The sequence below is a fragment of the Dryobates pubescens genome, chromosome 35, assembly GCF_014839835.1.
Source record: "Dryobates pubescens isolate bDryPub1 chromosome 35, bDryPub1.pri, whole genome shotgun sequence".
In the NCBI taxonomy this organism is placed as follows: Eukaryota; Metazoa; Chordata; class Aves; order Piciformes; family Picidae; genus Dryobates; species Dryobates pubescens.
Window position 1 is genome coordinate 7713140 of NC_071646.1, and position 13819 is coordinate 7726958.

General features: G+C 62.4%; 1 protein-coding gene across 1 annotated transcript in view; it reads right to left on the reverse strand.

Annotated features, from left to right (window-relative positions):
* The window catches only part of NAV1 (neuron navigator 1), a 94817-nt gene extending 82033 nt beyond the window's left edge, over positions 1 to 12784 (reverse strand). Inside the window, exon 1 of the mRNA XM_054176275.1 lies at positions 12718 to 12784. The gene's annotated coding sequence lies outside the window, so the exon portion shown is untranslated. The remainder of the gene's footprint in view (positions 1 to 12717) is intronic.
* Positions 12785 to 13819: the final 1035 nt, after the last annotated feature.

Here is a 13819-nt window from a genome sequence, read left to right on the forward strand (position 1 = left end):
TGTCCAGCCCCACATGAGCTGCATCACTTGATCCAGAGCCCCGGGGCACGGGGAGAAGGTGAGCCGACAAGATCTAAGCACTGCAGCTGACCCAGGGCCAGCCAGGACCTAGAAAGGCATTTCCAAGGCATTTTTAATTAAGAGGCAGAGGGACCTGACACACCCAGCTCTGGGTTTGCCCTCCTTGAAGCTTTTGAAATGGCCAGGGAGGTTTTCTCTCCCCCCACTGCCTGACTGAGATGTCTCTGCCTCCACTCACCATGGTCATGGCCCTGAATCCCAGTGCTGGTGGATGGAAGGAGGGCCAAGGTACCTGGTGGGGGCTGGCCCAGATCCAGCCCTGAGCTGCTGCGTGGGATGAGACAGAGACAGGCACTGGGGATCTGTCAGCCCTGCACTGGCAAACAGGTCTGGATGTGGCCCCACTGGGAGGTGAGGCAGAGTGACAGAGCTGGGGTCCCACTGCTGCTGGGCAAGGGTGGGACCTGACCAGAAGCCCTGTGCTGGCACCACCTTGCACCCAAGGGTGCTGTAGGTTGGGGGCCATGTGGGGCCACACAAGGGATTTCTTTGCACCTACAATAGTAAATAGCAGCCAAGGCTCAGCAGCCAGCAGCCAGCACCAGACAGGAGCCAGAGACCAGCATCCCCAGGGACACAACACTCCCAACACAGCCAGCAGAGAGCATTGGCAGCAGTCAGCTCCCCCCAGCCCTTCTGCCCTTTTCCTGGTTGCATCTCACACTCCCAAGCCCCAGTTTTGCCCTCTTCTTCACCCTCTCTAACCCAGCCCCTTGCCCAGTGCCTGGGGGCAGAGCAGGTCTCATCTTTGAGCTGCAAAACATCTGCCAAGTCCTATGGGTTGTGCTTCCCCTCCCCCAGTAAGCCTGAGAACCCCTGGGATGGGGCCAAGAGCCAGGGAAGCTCCAGCCTTGGACAAGGGTGGTTCAACCACTGTCCCAAACTCACCTGCTTTGCCCTCAGTGTGCCCTGCACAAACCCCTCCAGCCCCAAGGCTGTTGCTGGTGGAATTTCTCCTAACACAGAGGTTGATCATCTGCCACTGCCTCCATCCAGCTGGCCCTGAGATCCTCTTCAGCCAGCTCGGAGGTGTAGCTTTATGCTACAGCCTTCCCCTCCCCAGCAACCTCTGAGCACCAGCAGTGTGCAGCAAACACCCTCCAGCCCTGCCTGCTCACCAGGCTTGTGGCACTGGGACTGGAACCAGGGGCTTGAGGCTTTTTTCCACTCTGTTCTCTTTGGATTTCTCTCCTTAAGACACAACTTCCATTTCTCCTCTCCAAGCCCCCAGCAGCCACCTCTCTGCCATGCCATGGCTGCAGCAGATGCCAAAGCTGCCACGCTGCCCACAAGAAAAATCAGTCCTCTCCTTGTGCTCTCAGGGTTGAGGCTTCCCAGGAGATGCCAATGCCTGCTGGGAGCCAGGCTCTGGAGCCATCCCCTCCCCACATCACACACCTCAGGGAACTCCAAGGATTCCCACTGCTTCCCCACACACCCAGCCAAGCATGGGTGAGCCCTCCTCAGGCTTCACCCTGCCTGAGGGATACTGGGGGGGCTGCCCTGGGGCTGGGCAAGGGGAGATGTGGATGTGACCCTGCTCCCCTGGGCTGTAACACCAGACAGATCCTTGGGCTGGGGTCTGGCACCTGGAGGTGCCACCAAGGTGGCAAACCCAAGCAACTGCCACCGAGATCTGGAGGGGCTGGAAGGTGTCCAGAGCAGGGCCACGAGGAGGAGCAGAGGGCTGGAGCTGCTCTGCTCTGCAGACAGCCTGAGAGAGTTGGGGTTGTGCAGGCTGGAGAGGAGAAGGCTCCCAGGAGACCTCATTGTGGCCTCCCAGGAGCTGCAGGGGGCTGCAGGAAAGCTGGGGAGGGACTTTGGAGGGGGTCAGGGAGGGATAGGACTCGGGGGGGGATGGAGCAGAACTAGAAGTGGGGAGCTGGAGATTGGCTGTGAGGAAGAAGTTGTTGGCCAGGAGGGTGGTGAGAGCCTGGCACAGGCTGCCCAGGGAGGTGGTGGAAGCCTCCTGCCTGGAGGTGTTTGCAGCCAGGCTGGAGGTGGCTGTGAGCAACCTGCTGTGGTGTGAGGTGTCCCTGCCCATGGCAGGGGCTTGGGGCTGGCTGAGCCTTGAGCTCCCTTCCAGCCCTGACAGTTCTGTGATTCGAAAGATTTCCTCCATCAGCCCCAGGAGCCACTCCTTGTACCCAGCAGGAACCACTCCTTGTGCCCAGCAGGAACCACTCCTTGTGCCCAGCAGGAGCCACTGCTGTGCCCAGCAGGAACCACTCCTGTGCCCAGCAGGAACCACTCCTGTGCCCAGCAGCTCTCCTCCCTCACCCCAGCTTTTCATTAACAAACTAAAACCATTCCCAGGAGAGATCTGGCCCAGTCTTCCTCCAAATAAACTCCTCCTTTTCCTCTGGACTGATTTCTGCTCCATCCCAACCTTGTCCCCAGGGCTCAGGTGCCCCTGGGGTGTGCCCCACATGTCGCGGTGGCCAGGCAGCGGATGAGTGCCATGTCACGCTGCGTCACGCTGGCGTCCTGCCGCCTCTCTGCCCAGAGAAAGCAGGTTACAGCTTGACCTAGATAGCCTGGGGTGGCTCTTCTGCAATTAGCTTGAAAGGGAAACAACTTTCTCCTTCAAGGCCACCCGGCCGCGGGGCCTCCCTGTGCCCAGGGCTGCTCTCGGGAACCAGCTGCCAGTCGCCCTCCAGGTTCTGTGAGCACCAGAAACTGGCAGCCACTGCTTTCATTGTGGGACTTGCAACCACCAGGTGGGTTTTGGGCCCTGCCTCCTCCCCAAGTACCTGCCTGGCGTTTCTGGGTCCCGTGGTGGTGGAAAGCAGCAAATACACAGAAGGTATTTCAGCACCAGAGGGCATTTTGGAGAAGCCACAGCAGCGCTGTGGGCAGCAGAGCCCTGCCTGAGCACCAGGGCTGAGCCTCCCTGGGCAGCCAGAAGTGCTCAGCTCCTGAGCAGGATGCTCATCTCAGCGACCTTCCAAAGCTCAGGTCTGGAGCACTGGGCCATGGCTTCAGAGCTGAACTCGAGTTTTCCCTGAATTAAAGAGCTTTAAGGCCAGAAGTGAGGTGGTTTCTGATCCCTTCACATGATGCCATCCATAGACACAGTGGTGCTCACACTGAAGGGAAGTGAAACAGCCTTGGCTGAGGCACAGCCTTCATCCCAGGACAAACAACCCAGTACACCCCTGAAGGCATCTCCTTCAAAGAGGCATCTGTTGTGCTCAGAGCTCGAGCCTCTTGCTCAGCCTGGTGTCCAAATGCATCTCACGTGTGCAGTTTTAGCAGCCAGAAATGAAGACAGGGACCTGGAGCCCAGGCCTCATTTCATGCCCCAGTTTTGCACATGAGGGGTCACTGGAGCATCCCCAGCATCACAGCAGACTCACTTTGGAGCCATCCATCACCTGAGGAGAGCTGGCCCTCCCCTGGCTCATGGCCCTCCTGGCCCCGTGGGGCTGAGTCCCTTCCTGACCCCATGCTGGGGCTACAGCAGCTGAAGCCCCCAGTCCCTCTGTGATGCCTCAGAGGGATCCAACCTCTGGCTCCCCCATGGTCCCAGGAGAGTCCACCAGCTCCTCAACTGTGTCACTGTTCCCAAAGTGTTTCAGGGTGACTTCTATAAAAACTGGCTTCTCTCTGATCTCTCAGCTGAGAGATCCCTGCTGGGGGTGGAACTCTGCCCTGTGCCCCTGGGATAATCACGGCAGGAGCCTGGGCATGAACACTTGGTAATGAAAAAAGCTTTGAAACCCTTCAGCCTCTGCCAGGGCCTCGCTGCCATGCTGTGCCTGTCTGCCCACCCTGACACAGCCTTTGCTAGGTGTGAAGGAGCTGAAACCAGGCTGAGAAATAGGGACAAAGGAGGTCAGATCATTCCCTGGGTGTGCTGGGCTGCAAAGCAGCTCTGAAAACTGGGAGGCATCATTAAGAGCCTGATGGGAGAGGCAGCACAGGGGGCAGTGGTCGAGCTGCCCATGCTGGATATCTGTGGGGAGATGCTTGGGAGCGAGGATGGAGGGGAGCGGCCCCAGGGTGAATCCTGGAGTGCAAGCAGCCTGAGGAGCTAAGCCCATGCCCAGGGTCAGATCCTGGTGCCGAGACACAGCTGCCCAAGATGCCTTCAGGGATGGCTGTGCTCCAGCTCGGCCTCCTCCCTGGCACGCTTGGGAAGGTTGACAAAGAAAAGGCTCCTTGTGACACAAGGGACACAAAAGTTTCCTAAGAGAAACAGAGAGAGCAGGGGCAGAAAGGAGCCTTAGAGGAGAACAAGCTGCCAATTCATCTGTCAGCCCCGTTCCTCTGGCCCCACCGTGCCCTGGCCAGGACCTGGCCTGCCCACCAGCTGGTGTCACTGCCTGGGACGTTGCCACCACCCACATTGCCAGGGCCTTAGGCTGGGTCCTTCCCCAGGGAGATCTCTCTGCTCCCATCTCCTGGCCCCTCTGGGGAGTGTGCCAAGGCTGGGTGCAGGCAGGAGGCTCTCCTGGGTACCTGCAGCAGGTGGGCAGGAGGGTGGGCAGGGAGGATGGGCAGAGCTGGAGCTGTTTCCCCACAACACGGTACTGGGGGCTCTGGGAGCTGCTGAGAGATGGGCTGCAGGCTGGGGCAGGAGAATGCCAGGAGCCTCCTGTTGTCAGAGCAGCGATGCCCAGCCCGCAGCCAGGGCATTAATCTCTGCTTGAGCCTCTCTGGGAATCCCATTAGGCACTTAACCCACTTTAATAAAACCTCGTTTGGAGCAAAGCTTAGCTCTCTGCTGGACCCACGGAGCAGCCACTGCCACTGAGAACCCTGCACACGGCAGCCAAACAGAGCACTGCCCAGGCTGGACTTGGCCTGGCACTGATCCTGCTGCAGGGGCAGGGCTGGATCGAGCTCTGCCCGCGCTGGGACACACCCCGAGAGCTGGACAAGGGTCTGTGCAAGGAGCCCCACTGCCAAAGGCCTCTCTCTGGCCCCAGCATCTGGGGACTCTGCGGGTGGCACGGGCCACACGGCATCTGGTTTCCTGTGCTCCTTCCGTGTCCCCTCACCCTGTCCCCACCCCGCAGGTTCATCACCGTTCCTGCCGGCGTGCAACGGGTGTGACACCTCCTGTGCCGGGACAACCGGTGACCCCCGCCAGCGGGGCTCGGGGCAGGAGTCTCCCCTCTGCCGGGCAGGGAACCCCACAGGGCGACATCAGGGCTGTCCGGTGCCGGCTGGGGACGGAGGAGCCAGCCTCGAGCCCCGGGCCCAAGAGAGGAACGGGAGGCAGCGAGGGGCAGCGAGGAGCAGCCCCGGGCCCGCCGCGCAGGGACGTTCAGGAGGTGCCGGTGCTGGACAGCTCCTCACGGCACCGCCCCCTGCCCGGGACCGCCCCTCCGCGCCGGTGTCGCCCCCACGGGCCGGTACTGCCCTCCCGAACCAGTGAACCTCTCCTCCCTCAGAGAACCTCTCCCCGCCCCGAGTCCGATACCGCCTCCCCAGCTCAGTGTCAATCCCCCAGGGCCGGTGCCACCCACCCGCCCGGTACCGCCTCTCCCGGGACCGGCGCCCCCTCCCCGAGCCGGTACCGCTCCTCGGGCCGGTGCCCCTCTCCCTCGGCAGAGTCATTCCCCGGATCTGGCGTCCCTGCCCTGCTCGGATCGGTGTCCCCCACGTCGTGCCGGCAGCGCCGTCCCCCGCGCCCCTAGCCAGTGGTGTCTGTCCCCTTGGTGCCTGTGCCGCCCGCCCGCGGCCATCGGAGCGAGTCTGGCCAAGCCCACCCAGGCTCACTCTGCCCCTCCGTCCTGCAGTCCCTGTTTGGGGCTGCCGCCACCTCTCCGGAGCCTGCTGCCATCTGTCCTCGCAGCAGCGCTGCCTGTCATCCCCCAGTGTCCCAGCGCCCTTGGGAACCGAGGCAGGGCTGTCCCGCCGTAAGGTGACACCCCCCCTGAAACTCCTCCAGATGCTTCTCAGACAACCGTCTGCCCCGGGGGGAGGGTTTGGGTTGTGCTGGGGGGATCTCCTGCTCTCATCGGTTTCCCCACTTCCCCCGTCACACCATCGGCGGCCCTGTGACACAAGAGCCACTGGCATCGCACAGCCCAGGGTCTCTTTGCCATCCAGCACCATGGCAACATCTCCCTTTGCACCTCTTCAGGGCATCAAACCCTCCCCCAAACGTTCCCAAACCTCTTCAGAATCTCCCCCACACCTCCCCATCTCCTCAGCGCTGCTCTGGGGCCGAGGATCCCCCAGCACTGGACCAAGCCGTGGGCCAGGAGCCGTCCTACAGCCCAGGTGCAGGCTCTTGGGCCAGCGACATTTGGATAAACTTCTGCCGGAGCCGATTGCATCATTTATTGAGCCCCGCGTTCCTGTCGCATCCCGGCCCTGGCCCTTTGCTCCCGGGATTTTTGAGCCAGAGCAGATGTCGCAGCGTCTGCGCTCGCCTCCGCCCTGCGGAAACAAACCCCCCTGGGCCTCGACCCCTGAAACCTGGAAGCCCCCGACGCGTTTTGGCTCTGCCGACGGAGAGGCAGCTGGGCGGCGGAGCTGCGAAACGCATTAACACGGCAGATGCTGTCGCCTTCGCACGCAGACGTGTGGGGTGCCATGGCCCCCCCCGGGGGGCCATCATCTGCTCCTGTCCGCCCATCCCGGCACGGGCGGCTCGACCCCGGCAGCCCCAGCGCTCGCTGACGGGACCCTCGCTGCCTGTTTGCTTCTTCCACACTCAGCCCTCCAAGCCTGTGGCGGGCGGAACAGGGTCTTCGGGCCATCCAAAAAGAGTCATTTTCCCAGCCTAAAGCAGGTTAAGGATTTAGAAAGCACCCCAAGGACTGTGGCGTGGGTAACAGGGGGCACAGCAAAGGGATGGGGTGAGTAATGCTGGGGCAAAAGGGTGGGCAGAACACGGCCCAAAGCTGGAGCTTCAACCCCGAGAGCAGACACGGAGCTGGGGTGCCGTGACCGTGTTCCTCCCTGCGGAGCAGATAGGCTCCAAGTTGGGGCATTTTTTGATGCCAAATCTGCTTCGGGCAATGGAGCAGGTGAAGGAAAGGCAATTCACGGCTTCGATTCCCAACTGAATCATGCCTGGTCTCAGCCCTGCCTGGTCCCAGTCATGCTGGGTATGAATCATGCCCAGCACAAGCAAAACTTCCTGCAAAACTGTCTGCTCTTACCTGGGCACACAGGAGGAGCGTCCCCTCAGCCTGGCACCCTCTCGTGTCACAAACAGCTCTGCCGCTCCTGCAGCCAGGGCTCTTCCCGGCAGCGCCCGCCCCGAGAGCGCTCCGGCTCGGTGGCACTCCGAGGGCTTTCCCTCGGGACCAGTGGCTGTTTGCAATGGAAAGCAAAAGCTGCGGGGAGCCCTTAATGGGATGAGTGGATTTTCCAGTGAGCTGCAAATCCGCAGTGGCTGCTGGCAAACACCTCCCGGCTCGGGTCTTAGGGGTTTGCAGCCATCCCCCCACTGCCATCGCTGCCAGGCTGCGGTGACAACACAGTCCCGAGGGAGCCACATCCCTGGGGCTTATCACAACAACCCTGAGTGTGTCCCTGATTCTATGACTCTGACACCAAAGCCCTCAAAGAGCTGAGGGCTGCCACTTATGTTTGTGGCTGGAAGAGATGGGCAAGGGCTGGCACTGCCTGCCCAGACCCTGGTACTCCCCCATCAGCTGTGGAGCAGGCAGCAGCTCTGGTCCCACCACCCTCATACACCTGAAATTAAATCTGACTCCCAAGGGACACAGCCCTAGAGCCACTCTGGGGGCTCAGCACAGTGGGGGCACCTGGTTTGCCTGGAGGTGAGTTTGAGTACCTCTAGGGTTACTCAGTTGTTGGAATAGGAGGCTCAGGGGAGACCCTCTCACTTGCTACAGCTACCCCAAAGGAGGCTGGAGCCAGGTGGGGGTTGGTCTCTCCTCCCAAGAAACAAGTGATAGGACAAGAGGCAATAGCCTCAACTTGCACCAGGAGAGGTTTAGGTTGGACATGAGAAACAATTTATTGCCCAAAAGGGCTGTCAAGGCCTGGCCCAGGCTGACCAGGGCAGTGGTAGAGTCCCCATTCCTGGAGGGGCTTCAAAGCTGTGGAGATGTGGTGCTGAGGGCCATGGTTCAGTGGTGCCCTGGATGTGCTGGGTTAAGAACTGGACTTGATTATCTTAAAGCTGTTTTCCAACCCAAACGATTCCACGACTCCATGATTCTGTGATCCTGTCTGCCCGTGCACACTCCCACCCCACCCTTGCCCACCACGGGATGGATGCCCCAATGCAGAGCCCAGTCCTCAGAGCCAGCAGGGAGGGAGGGGACAGAGCCCAGCGTGGCGAGGGGCAGGGCACAAGAGGGATAAAAGGTGGAGCAGGAGCCAGGACTTCTCGGCCGGCCCCGAGCCGGGGGAGTTTCCGTGCCGGAGGTGACGCCGCTGGCTGCATCCGCATGGGCCCCGCAGCCGCGTCCGGTGGGAGCCGAGGATGAAGGTGGGGAATGAGCACAAAGCTGACTCCTCCAGCTCCCACCTCCGCTCCTCCATGGGAGTAGGAACGGCAGAATCCAGGCAGATACTGGGAGGCAACCCCAACATTGGCTCCCACCCCAAAGCCACTCTCTGCAGCACGGTCAGGACCTCCGGAGCCCAAGTGCCACATCCCAGCAGTGAGAGGATGCCAAGCTGCCAGTCCCACTGCCCCAGCTGGCCCTGGGGTGGGTGGCTTGTCCCCTCCTCAGAGAAACCTCAACCCCTAGTGCCTGCAGAGCAGTCCCTGTGCTCCAGACTTCATCCCCTCTGTGGCCAAATCCTGCCCTGGCACATGGATGGTGTGAGGGCAGCTCTGGCAGCAGGGACATGGTTCAGCCCCAGCCACGGGGGCTGCAGTGTAAATCAAGCAGGATAAAGAACTGCTGGGTGTCCAAAGATGGTGCTACCATGCTTACATGGTGACACACGGTGACTGCAGGTGGCAGAGTGGCAGCCATGCTGCCAAGCCAAGGGACAGGGCTTGGCAGGATGCGACCCTGCATGAGGTGACCTGCAGACACTATGGGTGCTCCCAGGAACCCAGCACTGAGATGGGGCAACTCAGAGCCCACTAAAACTTGCCCAGCTGGCAGCAATGGTGCTGCAATGTGGCTCAAGGGCTGTGCTAGGATGAGGCACTGACCAGGCAGGTCTGAGCAGTGCAGGGAGATCAAATCCTGCAGCCAGCAGCAGCTCCACTCCATCTCCTGATCCACACACCCCATCAAAGCTCCTAACCCTGCCTCAGGTTGCTCAGGGGAGGGGTGATGAAAATCCTGCTTTCTCCAATTGTTGTCACTTCCCACGATGGTGTCAATGAGTGCAGGGTGCCAGGGGCTCCTCCAGCCCCTCTCACCTCTAGCATCTCCTACGCCAGGCAGTGGCTCCAGCAGCAGTGCCTCCTGTCACCGCTGGACCCCCCGGAGCAGCTGGCACAGACCTTGGTACAGCTTGCTGTGTAGTGAGCATGGCTTGAGCTGTGCCAGCAAATGCACTGGGAAGCTGTCACAGCCTGCTGGGACAGGCTGGTGGCTGCCCTGTCACCTGGGAGCCTTGGCCACAAGGGCACATTGCTGTCCCGTGGATGACTTCTTGTCCACCAGGATTCCAAGGTCCTTGTCAATGAGCCTCTTCCAAGCAGGTCAACCCCTAGTCTGCACTGGTGCCCGGGGTTGTTCCTCCCCAGGTGCAGGACCCCACACTTATTCTTGTTGAACCTCATTAGATTCCCCTTTGCCCAACTCTCCAACCTGTCCAGGTGCTGCTGGATGGTAGCACAGCCTCTGCTCACCCCCAGCTCGGTACCACCAACAAACTTGCTGAGGGTCCACTCTGTCCTCTCCTCCAGGCCGTTGCTGAAGTTAGTGAATAAGCCTGGCCCCAGTACTGACCCCTGGGGAACACCAACCCCTGGGGAACACCAACCCCTGGGGAACACCACTGGTTACAGGTCTCCCATGGATTCTGCAAGGGTAATCACAACCCTCTGAGCTCTGTTGTTCAGCACAGCCCAGCACAGCATAGCCCAGCACAGCCCAGCCAGGCCCAGTGGCAGCCTGGTGGTCCAGGCTGGGGCTCCTGCAGCCAGCCCAGAAGGGGGCCCTGGGGGGCTGCAGTGGCTCTGCTGGGGTTGAAGATCCAGCTAGCCCCCAGACTCAGTGGTCACCTGCCCCCTCCCCCCGCCTCCCTCCCCTGCCTGCCCACATCCCAAGCCCCAGGTCCCCCACCCCCGCCCGGGCTCGCTCCTGCTGCAGCCGGAAACATCTTTTTCCTGTCGGTGGGGCTGCGGCGCTGGGGGGGTGGCAGGAAGAAACCTCCTGCCCTGGAGGGTTATTTATAACCTGCTGCTGTGGGGCCAGCCAGAGTGTCCCAGTGTCCCCACTTGCACCCCAAACCCTGCTCCAGCCCCATCCCCAACTCCATCTCCCCTGACCCCATCCATTTCCATTCCCAATCCCTGTCCCCACCCTCATCCCTATCCCAACCCACCCCATCCCATCCTGTCCCATCCCATCCTGTCCCACTCCCCAACCTGGTTCCCTTCCCCACACACCAAGACCCAGCCTGGACACCTCTTTAGCAGAAGGATGAGGCCCAAGTCCTGCAAGAGGACAAACTTTCCCTCCCACCCAACACCAGAGCTCACCCAGCCCCACACTCCCCATCCCACCCTGGCACCTTGGCACCTGGTTCCCTGTGCTAGGGGAGTGCACAGGGCCAGGTCTGGGTCATGCCCACACCCCAGGAGCCTTCTGCCCCATCCAGTCTTAGGAAGACAGTGGAGAGCAGCTGAGGCCTGGGGCTGGCAGCACAAGGAGGATACCAGGGCAGCTGTGGGTTGTGAGCTGGATGAGGCTCCTGGGGAGCTGGGGGGCACACCTGTGGGCAGGGCAGGCAAAGCAGGCAGCTCCTGCCCACCCGCTGAGGCCGCAGGCCGCCCCTCACCCCCCTGGCACCACTTGGGCAGCTCCTCAGTGCGTGCAAAATGACTCAGCCAGGATCCGGCCAGGCCAGCCGGGAGCTCCTGACTCAGCTTCCCCAGCTGCAAAACCTGGGGCTCTAACCCCCCCCCCTTGTAACACCACAGACCCCAGCACACTGCCCCGGGGGGTGCAGGGGGCTCCCCCATCCCTGTGATCCCCTTGGGACCACCGGCAGCGGCGGATGTCAGCAGGAACAGCTCCAGCAAATCCCTAGGGGGCATCAGCAGCACCCCAGCAGCCCCGGGCAGCCCCTGCCTGCACGGGGCATGGGTTTGCCCGCTCGGGGCCCACCAGGGCACGCAGCAGTGGCGGCTGTGGGCCCTGCAGCCCGGCACACCCAGGCTCCCTGGCTCTCCTCCCAGTTGTTTTTTTCCTAGGTGAAATCCAGGGAAACAGGAACCCCGGCCGCGGGGCTGCGCCGCGCCAGCCCCACACTGCTGACGAGTCAGGGTCCCCACGGGGGGCATGGCCCCTGCCCGAATCACCTCCGAGCTTCTCCCTGGGTTGTGCCATCCTGTTTTGGCCACAGTGCTGGCAAAGCTAGGCTGTGACAGGGTCAGCTCCAGGGAAGCCATCCTATATGGGGTCTGGGGATGCCACCCCAGGGATGCTCATCCCCCCGAGATGGCCAGGATGGCAGAGTGTCCCTCGAGTGGCAGAACATCCCCATGGTGCCCAAGCACCCAGGAGAGAGAAGCCATCACCCCTTTGCTACCAGTGAAAGCAACAGTTTAAAGCAAGACGAAGTCCCCACCGCCCCCCACAGTGTCCCCATGCCGTGTCCCCAGGCATGGAGCATCTGGAGCCACATGGCCCTGGGCAGCCACTTCGGGAGCACCCATGGGTGCCCACAGCACCTTCCCATGCCTGAAGTGAGGGCAGCCACCACAGGCTGCTGGTACCAAGGAGGGGAGATGTTAGGCAGCACGACCTGTGTTTCCTCACCCCAGGCCAGCTCTCTGGAGCATGTGCCCTTGTCTCGGCAGCCCCCGTGCCTCAGTTTCCCCTGCTCACCCCTTGCTGCCCTCCCCAGGGCTGGTTGCAGGGTAAGGGGGAGTGGGCACTGGCCTCCAGCTGCTTCCTGCAGCTCCTCTCTGCGAGAACAGAGGTGAGGTCTGGGGGACATTAGGGGACACTGAGGCACAGGAACATACCAGCCCGAACGTGCTGCCCCGAGCATTGCTCCACTGCCTCTGAAACACAATCTCCGCGGTGAGGTGGGGACACGGGGGAGCTGCCCCGACGGTCAGGCTACGACAGCCCCCAGCCCCTGCCAAGATGTCCCCTGTGTCACCACCGGTCCCAGCAACACGACTCCCATGCATCGGTCGCCACCGGGGTGTCCCCCATGACCTGCCGTCGCCAGGTAAGTGCCTTCTGTGTCGCCCTGATGCCCAGCAGAGAGTCGCTGTCATCACTGACCCCCACCAGGATGTCCCCACTGTCCCCGCCTGTCCCCGCAGGATGTTCCCCATCACCCCGGCCCCACCAGGGCGTCCCCTCCGTCACCGCTGGGCTCCGTCAGGGTGTCCCACATCACCCTCCGTCCCCGGCGGGGTATCCTTCGTGTGTTCCCGGTCCTCACCGGGATGTCCCCACCACCGCCCCCTGTCCCACCGGGGCGTCCCTCACCGCCCTGCTCCCCGCTCCCCCCGGGGCAGAGCTCAGCGCCCGGCGCGGCACTCACCGCTCGCTGCGCCCCGTCCCGCCGCGGCCCCGCCTGCAGCGCCCGGTGCCGCCGCCGGCCGCGGACTGACCGCGGGACCCCGCGCCGGGCCGGGGGAGGAGTCGCGCAGGCCTGTGCCCGGCCCCGCCGCTCCGGCAGCCCGCGGGTGCCCGCCCCGGCTCGGAGAGCCGCCCCTGCCCGTTTCGGGAAGGCCCCGCCCGGCCCTCTCTGTCTTCAGTGCCGCTCGGCTGCAGGGTCGCGGCGCCCGGAGCCAGCCCGGAGCAAAGCCCGAGCCAGGGACCCCCCAGGGACCCTTCGCCCCAGATCCTCCCTGGACCCCCCTGACCGATGGAATCCCTCCCCGATCCCCTCCATGGATCTCCCCGTGGGCCTCTCCCAGGTCCTGCCCCCATGTCCCGTCCCCAGCACTCCCGACAGGGAGCCTTCCACAGGCTCCTCTCGGATTCCCCGTGGAGCCCCCTCCTTCATGGATGTTCCCCCATGGATTTCCTTGACCTGTGGATTCATCCCTCCTGGATACCGGCCCCCGCTCCGCGATCATTTATGGGTCCCTCCCATAGATCTCCCAGGATCCCTTCCCCCCCCCCCCGAAAATGTCCTCCTACCCCCCCGTTCCCCCAGACCCTCCATGGATCCCCACCCAAAAGTGCTCCTGGATCCCTCCCCACAGTCCTCCCTGCCACCCCACTCTATGGATCCCACATCGGTCCCCACGCAAAAGCCATTCGTGGATAATTTCCCCCAAATCCCTCTATGGATCCCTCTCTATGTCCCTCCCCGACCCTCACCCTGGATCTCTCCATGAACTTGCGCTATGGATTCTCCTCCCCATGGATCCTTGCCCTGGATTCCTTCTCCTTCAGATCCCTCCTCCCCCTGTAGATGCACCCTCCCCTCATAGATCCCCTAACCTGTCCCACCCCTGGCCCCCCCAGATCCTCCTCCCAGCAATGCCCCCCGTCCAGGATTCCCCTGTATCTCCTCTCCAGGAATCCCTGCCATGGATCCCCTGAGCCTTCCCATGACTCCATGGACCCCCTCAAATCCCTCCTGCCTCCACGGGTCCCCCCCATGAATCCCCCACATGGATCCTCTGACCCTC